This window comes from Giraffa tippelskirchi, chromosome 3 (genome assembly GCF_054371585.1).
Source record: "Giraffa tippelskirchi isolate mGirTip1 chromosome 3, T2T-mGirTip1v1.2.pri, whole genome shotgun sequence".
In the NCBI taxonomy this organism is placed as follows: domain Eukaryota; kingdom Metazoa; phylum Chordata; class Mammalia; order Artiodactyla; family Giraffidae; genus Giraffa; species Giraffa tippelskirchi.
This window is the reverse complement of record NC_137277.1, coordinates 26,146,526-26,154,986: the sequence shown is the minus strand read 5'-3', so window position 1 is coordinate 26,154,986 and position 8,461 is coordinate 26,146,526. Positions and strand designations below refer to the sequence as shown.

General features: G+C 45.9%; 1 pseudogene across 1 annotated transcript; it reads right to left on the bottom strand.

Moving 5' to 3' along the window:
• Window positions 1–1,678: 1,678 nt before the first annotated feature.
• On the bottom strand, window positions 1,679–4,646 carry LOC145542456 (BRISC complex subunit Abraxas 2 pseudogene; annotated as a pseudogene). Its single transcript, XR_014079860.1, has one exon. The product of XR_014079860.1 is annotated as a BRISC complex subunit Abraxas 2 pseudogene (transcript).
• Between the last annotated feature and the right edge of the window lie 3,815 nt (window positions 4,647–8,461).

Sequence of the window (8,461 nt, the reverse complement as noted above, 5' to 3'; positions counted from 1 at the left end):
GGCATCCCTAAATGCCAGACACCACAGAGAACTTACCTGGTAGAGGACAGCTCTAAATCCAGGCCGCAGTGTGGTTCCTAACTTTCTTCTCTGCTAAAGGTAGTTTGCGTTGGATTTCTGTGGTTTTCAACCGAAAGCGACACCAGCATGTGAATGAACTGAGTGGAATCCGTCCAGGAGCCCCTGAGCTGAAACTGTGGGTGACTGTCTTCCATTACAATGTCGGAGGGTATTCATGCTCAGGGTCCACCAAGTGGCCATATGGAATTGAGGGGTTGAGCATATCCCGGCCACCTCTTCTGAGGTCGTCTGTGAAGAATCAATTTGCCCGGCTTCCAATTAATAGAATGGGGAGGGGGTGGACATGGCGTGGTAGGGGACACAATATAATTTCTACTTTCTAGGAGAAAGTGGAGGAGAAAATATCTTAAATCTAAACTCTTCCGTTTAAAAATCTATGTACAATAGGTGGGGCATAGATTTTTAGGGCAGTGAAATTATTCTGTGTAGGACATAATGTTGGATCCATGTCTTTATACATTCATCAAAACCCATAGAATGTATGACAAAAAGAGTGAACCCTAATGTAAGTAATGTGACCCCTTCAGTGAATAATGATGCATCAATTTTTGGATCAGTTGTGACAAATATACCTGATAATGTGAGATACTAACAACAGGGAAAGTGCAGGTGTGGGGAGTGAGCAGGGCATGTGAGGACTTCCTGTACTTTCCCTTGAATGTTACTATAAATCTAAAACTGCTCTAAAAATAATTTGTTAATTAATTAAAAATAAAACAAATCTATTAATACAGGTCACATTTCTAGTCTCTTCCGATTAAAAATTATATTGCATGACTACATTTGTATTTTCTGCAAAGAAAATCTTTTGGCACATACACAGAAATTATGTAAGCCCCAATTTTATCACGTTTAAAATTAGTTATATATACACAAGCTTTAACTGACACAAACCCCCGGACTTATGCACTAAGACTCTTCCAAAGTTTACACAAGTGCTCGCTTTCACAGTTTCAACAATTCAGTTGCTTATCTTAGAAAAATACCAGAGCCACGGACAAATCAGCCATTTGATAGCTCTGAGAAACGAATTTACCTATGTGTTCCTGTCTCCGGGCAATCAGTCTCCTTCCCCAAGACAACATTCTTTGCCAAATAAGTCTTGATTCCAACTTGCAAGCGAGGGACGTTTGTAAATATACACAAACACTTCGGGAATCGTTCAGTGCACCAGCTTATGAGTCCAGGATGCTTGTCACAGTTCCTAGATCTCTATGAGTGACTTCACCTCCCTCTTACCCCTATTTGTCTTCAGTCTACATTCCAAGGCCCCTTCCGCCAGGTAGGCAGCAGGGCTCCCGCTGCAGAGAGGGGCAGCCTCGCACCCTTCTTTGTCAGCACGCCTATGCCCCTCACAGCCTGCATTGGAACCTTGTCCTTCTGGGGGATGGTCTCCTGCTAGCTGTCACCAGCCCAAACCACATCAACCTTCCTCATACCTAACATTTTGTTCTAAGAGCCCCATTTCAGTGTTTCCCCAGCCTTGTCCATACATGGCTTGCCAGCCTCCCTGCAAGCCATTTGGGCCCACACAGTTCTGCTGCTACTAAAATAGCTCTCTTCCAGCAATGCAATGGGGCAGAGAATGTACTTTTTTTTTTTTTTTTGAGGGACTGAACTGAACTGATTTATTTGGCTGCACTGTGCAGCAGGCAGGACCTTAGTTCCCCAACCAGGGATGGAATCTGTGCCCCCTGCAAGGGGAAGAGCCAAAGTCTTCACCACGAGTTACATCTAGTGACTTCCATAAAAAAGAATGAAATAATGCCATTTCCAGCAACATGGATGGATCTACAGACTATCATACCAAGTGAAATCAGACAGAGATAAATACCACTGACATTACTTACACATGGAATAAAAAATTAACAAAAACAGTACAAATGACCTTACTTACAAAACAGAAATAGGCTCACAGTCATAGAAAGCAAATATGGTTACCAAAGGGTTGGTGGGGAGGATAAATCAGGAGTCTGGGATTAACAGATACACACTACTGCATGTAAGACCGATAAACCACAAGTCCTACTGGATAGCACAGTGAGCTATAGTCAACATCTTGTAATAACCTATAATGGAAAAGAATCTGAAAAATTATTTTTTTATACACACACACACACACACATCTGAATTACCATGCTGTATTGAAACTAACACAACAGTGTAAATCAACTGTACTTCAATAAAAATAATATTTTAAAAAACCTGGTGGTATTATAGCACATATATCTGTTACCATGTTGGAGTAAATAGATTCTTGAGCCTAATTCTCATTTAACCAGCTGGCTCCTCAGCATAATGGTATCCAGCCACCTACTGCTATCAAAACTAGACATTTAAAGTCTTTACCGGAGACCCTGCCCCGTGAATCAAATATAAAGTTAACAGAATTTTAGGTAGCTCTTTTATGAGGCGCCAGTGAACACAGGACGCGGCTCCTATGTCCTAGGCATGCCAGGATTAACTTGGTAAGAAACATCACATCTACTGTACACAGATCATATCACTTCTTGGGAATTACTCTAACTTGCTTCAGCCTTTCTACCTTTGGTCTTTTTTCTTCCAGTATCAGAGACTTGAGAAGGACACCATGAAAAACAGTACTGCGCTTCTGGAAAAGTCTAAAGACAAGGGAATGCCCTGTCCCAAGCAGCCTAACTTGGGGCCCGATGAGTGTAGAAGAATACATGTAATTTATCATATAATTTGAAGTTTAAAACCAGACAGTTCGCTGATACTCAGGGGTAAAATGAATAGGAAGCTCACCTCTTTCTTGTTCCTTTTCATTCTTCCTCTGAGTGATCTGTCTTCTTAATTTGTTCACTTCTGCCTGACAAGATTCAACAACTCGCTCACTCTTTTCCACGTCTGCACACACTGCCTGCACTTTCTCCTGAAGCGCATTATAAACCTGATAAATCGCCCTGATGTCTTTCATTACTCCGTCCTTGTCAAAAAAGTCAGTACCATGTTCTTTAATAACTTTGGCATAACTCTGAGAAGTATTTGGCACTGAAGACACTTTATACTCTTGCCGGCTAGTATTGCCTAGATTGGGAATAGCAAGGGATATCCTTTGATTATACCTTCGATTTGGTCTAAAGAGAACATATTCTAAAGCATGAGTGGAATTGTTGGCGGTGGAGATGAAGCTGAAGAGGAGGAAGACGAGGTCGGGCACCCCGAGGATGCGGGTGAGCTGTTTGTGGATCACCTGCTCTCTGTATGACATCTGCTGCTGCGTGTTTCGCCGGAATCGATACCACCCGATCACTTTCTTTCTCCGATCTTTAAGAATCCTGTCCAAGCTCTCTTCATTAACTTTGCTTGCATAGTCATAAAAACTAAAAAGTTTTGAACAAGGCTGATGGTTATGGATTTCGATTACTTGCAGAAATTCTGTGTTGCTGATTTGGGAGTCACTGATGCTGAAGGTTTCCTCTTGCCTTACCTCTCCCAGCAAAAATCCTTCGTGGTCGGCGTTGCTGTTGGCGCTGTGGAAACACACAGCGCTGAAGGTGTAGCCTGAAATGGAAGCCGCCATGATGGAAAGCTCCAACCGAGAATGTACTTTTATGAGAAAGATCTGCACAGCTACTTCCCTGTATCCCTACGAAGCTCTTCCTTTCTGAAATCAAAGTCCTTGATCTCAGGCTCCTCCCCGAGGTACCAGGCATTGAGGTCGCAGTGCTGCCTCACATGTGCCCACCCCTGGACCATGGACACCTTTCCTCCATCGTGGTCTGGGAGACTACAAGGCATCCTGGTTCCCCTCGTGGGCTCTAGAGTCAGACAATCTGGGTCCTGATCCTGGGACTCCCCAGGTGGAGCTGAATGACCTTGGACAAACTCCAGACCTCTCTGAGACTCCAGTTCTTATCCTTAAAATGAGGATGAAACACACCTACCACCTAAGATTGTAAGGAACATGCAATCACAAGGCCTGGCTCCTGCCGACAACTGGGAGTCAGAGAACAGTCTTTATATTCTGACTTGTCCCTGAAGAGAGGGAGAGACTCCCCTCCCAATGTTACCTTGCTGGGCTGAGGGCTGGGCAACGCTGAGCTGAACCTGGCCCTGAACTGCTCCAGTTTACAGGCATTTTTCTAAAGGCTGCCCCTTCTCACAGCCAAGGACAGGACAGCCAGCTGGGGAACCAAGGACCCGAGGACAGGGCTTCACCTGGGATGCTGCTGTGTCATGTGCATGGCTTGCCCTTCGTTCTTGTGGCAGAAGCAGAGAAGCACAGCAGGACCAGAGCTGCGTCGTCTTGTCCTCTATGGAAGCTGAGGTTGGGCTGAGACCCCCAAGAACATGGCCATACATCTGGGTTGGTAATGCCCTCTTCCTGCTACATCAGTGAATTTTGGACAAGAGAGCAGTGATTGCAGAGGATTTAACGAATGCCGCCTCAACATACCCCACCTTGGGCTCTTCACAGATACTGTTCCCTCTATCTGAACCCTCTTCCAGGCACATTTTCACATGTACTGTACACACAGATGTACACACACACACACACACACACACTGACACAGAGCCTGCACCTAATAAACTACTACTCCCTCCCTTAATTCTTACCTAAAATGTCACTTCCCCAGGGCTTAACATAGCATCAGGCTAATGGCAGGTCTGACCTGCTTTCCCTTGATGTGGGTTGGGTGTTAATACTGTTTTTACCCCTTAGAGGAGTGGTGAGAGTCGTGAGGAAAATGGTAGGGCATGAATGCCAGGCCCAGGACATGCCTGACACCCCCCTCAGCCACCATACACCTGACCCCACCCGTGTGCTTAGCTTCCATAGCCTGTTTCCATCAGTGTCATCAGCTCCTGTTCCTCCTAGTCTGAATTCCTCAGATTTAGGCCCTAGCTCAGGCACCTGCTCTTACAAAACTCGGGAATATTGGTACATTAAATGACAGAAAAATCCCTGAAGAGAGACTGACTGATTTGACTGCATTAAACTGTAAAACTTCTGAAGGTTAAAGAAACAATAGGCAAAGTTAAAAGCAATCACAACCTGGGAGAAATATCTGCCACTAGTCTCAGGCATAAAAGATAACAGAGATATAAAAGTTCAGCCAATATTTATTGAGGGCTGACCATTTTCTGGGCACTTGGGGACGGAGTAGCGGCTGGTCAGTGGCCTGTGTGTGCACGGCACTCTTGTGAGTGTGGTGGTAAATGGGCCTGGATGGAAGGCGGCTCAGAGGGCACCACATCTGGGAAGAATAACAGGTGGGACGAAGCTTGGCACACAGCAGGCGCTGGGAGAGGGGTGGTGTGGCTAGACCACAGGCAGCAAGGGGACAAGGCCGGAGGCGAGGCTGGGGATGTCCGTGGGGCCAGACCACCTGGGCCTTGTAGACCTTTCCGTATTTAATTTTTTTATACTTTATTCTAAGAGCCACAGGAAACTACGGATGGATTTTAAGTAGGGGCCAGAAGATTGGATTTGCCTTTTCCAAGCTCACTCCAGCTGGTAGATGAAAGGATGGTTGAGAAGGGGGTAAAGACAGATGTGGGGAGAACTGACAGGACACATGGCTATCATATGTGGTCAGCAGAGAGACAGTGAGGGCTTAGAGTGGGAGCGGATACAGTCTATAGGTGACTGTGTCTATCTGCAGCTGGACATCGATGCCCTGGAAGCCCAAGAGCCAGCATCACCCCTCCAAGCCACTCCCAGACCTTGGCCGTCAGAAACACCCTGACATAATCTATATTTGTTGTTTTCAGCTGTTAAGTTTGGGGGTAATTTTTAATGCAGCAATGGAGAACTAATACACCAATAACTATTGTCTTACTCCATTTTTTCACTTTGCAAATATTCCTTGAGCAGGCACTCTTTCAGAAGAGAAATCATACTAAAGAATCTGAAGCAAAAACCAAAGATAGAATTTAGAATACAATCTGATTTTTGTAAAACTGTGTTTGTGTGTACATGGTAGATGTTTAGAAGGATATTTATACACCACAATGTTTATTTCTTTCCACTTTAAACTTTCCTATATTATCTGAATTTCATTACAGGAGTATGTAAAACCTTTGTAAGTAGGGAAAACCAATGTGATTTCCATTTAGGGATATAAAAGCATCTTAATATACCCTCCTAGGAGAGTTGTAAGGCAGTGTGTTCAAAGCCATGCTCTGATATACACGCCACTTGGCTGTAGGATCTGTTAAAATGCTGAGCTTGATTCAGTAGGTTTCTATTGGTACCTGAGATCCTACATTTTTCTAACAAGCTCCAGGTGATACAGAGGCAGCTGGTCCAAGGACTGTATACCCTGAGCAGCCAGACTCTAAAGTAACCTTGGATGTAGAGTTCAGGGCTCAGGGTTCAAATCCTGACTCTGCCCCAATTTATAGTTCAGCCTTGGGAAAAACACACATCTGGCCTGGTCTTTGTTTTCTCTTTTGAGGAAGCAGGTGGACTAGATCTGTCATTGTTAGGACTCCCTCCCTTCACACTGAGCCCTCTCTGGGTGATGAACTGGCTTAGAGACTAGCTTTTCAAGCAACACCATACCCCTCTTCATGTGAGATGCACTGCTGGTGTCTGGGGTACACCACCAGGAAGGGTCCCTACTGTTGCCCTCTCCGAGTCTCTGTCCCTTCGTGTCTCTACAGTCCCTCTTTCTTCCAGGTGATGGCAGCAGAGGACAAGCAGTCCCAGAGGGCAGCGGCTGGCAACTGAGGGAGTCAAGTGGGCATTTGCCCTCGTCCTCTCGGTTACAAGGAGAACTGTGCCAGTTCTAATTCACATGTTTTATTTGTTTAGGGTTAGGCTCCAGCTTTTTTTTTTCCAGGAAGATATAAAGCATTATTCTAAGTGGAAGAATTCAGGATTAAAAATAGAAGCCCTGCAGAGATCTTACCTGGCACCTGATCTGCACGTCATTGAGGACCTGCAGAGGAGGGTGTGGACACATGCTGAGCTGGCCTGAATGCCAGGCTGGGACTAGGGGCAGGGGGTTTATTTTTGCATTCTAACCTCATAATTGTGGGGGTTATCACCCCATTTTACATATGTGGAAGCAGATTCAGTGAAGTCAGCATGGGGACCACTGTCCCTCAGCTTATTAAGTGGCAGAACCGAGACCCTTCTCATACAACCCTATGTGTCCCTTGTGCGTGCATGCTAAGTCACTTCAGAAGTGTCCACCTCTTTGCGACCCCATGGACCATAGCCCACCAGGCTCCTCTCTCCATGGGATTCTCCAGGCAAGCATACTGGAGTGAGTTGCCATGCCCTCCTCCAGGGGATCTTCCCGATCCAGGGATCGAAACCACATCTCTTATGTCTCCCGCACCGGCAGGGGGATTCTTTACTACTAGCGTCACCTGGGAAGCCCATGCGTCTCTTGGGTGACACAATTTTCATTTTCTGGCCCATTTTCATTTTCTTTCCCCATTTACAGAGAGAAGGCTTTGTTTGTTTCCTTGAGGTTAAACCCGTCAGAATTGTATAGACTGACCCGGGATGACAATGGGCTATGTTGCCTAGGACAGCTGGCCCAGACCCTATGTCACAGATGATGCATGTGCTAAACCACATCAAAGATGAAGGTAGTAGCAAAACTTTGAATTCACTGAGACTGAGAAACTAGTTCAGTCTTGCTTTCTTCTCTCTTTTTTTTTTGGCCTTGCTGTGCAGCATACGAGACCTTAGCTCCCCAATCAGGGATCAAACTCGTGCTCCTTGCATTGGGAGTGCAGAGTTTGAACCACTAGACTGCCAGGGAATTCCAGAGTCCTTTTGTTTTCTGATGATGCCCTCCACGCAGCCACCCTGGCCTCGTCAATGTTCCTCCAACACTCTAGACCTGTTCCTACTTCGGGGCTTTGGCACCTCTTGTTCCCTCTCTTTAGGCATTTCCTTGACATCAGCAAAGCTTACTTAATTGCCCCCTTCAAGTCTTTGCTCAAATAACTCTTCAAGCAGCCACCCTGGCCTCCCAAGTTACAGCTGTATCCACTCTGCCCCCCACACCCTTCCCCCGCACCTTGTCCTATTTTTTCCACAGCACTCGTCACTCGCTGCTGCTGCTGCTGCTGCTAAGTCGCGTCGTGTCCGACTCTGTGCAACCCCATAGACGGCTGCCCACCAGGCTCCTCTGTCCCTGGGATTCTCCAGGCAAGAATACTGGAGTGGGTAGCCTTTCCCTTCTCCAGGGGATCTTTCCAACCCAGGGATCGAACCCAGGTCTCCCACATTGCAGGTGGATTCTTTACCAGCTGAGCCACAGGGGAAGCCCCATATTCTGAGTAATAATTTTCAGCTGAATGTTGAATGAGTTACCCTGATAGCTACATGTCAAACACATGCTGACCTATGATGGAACTATTACCCAACGGACAGGTAACTAATATGTAA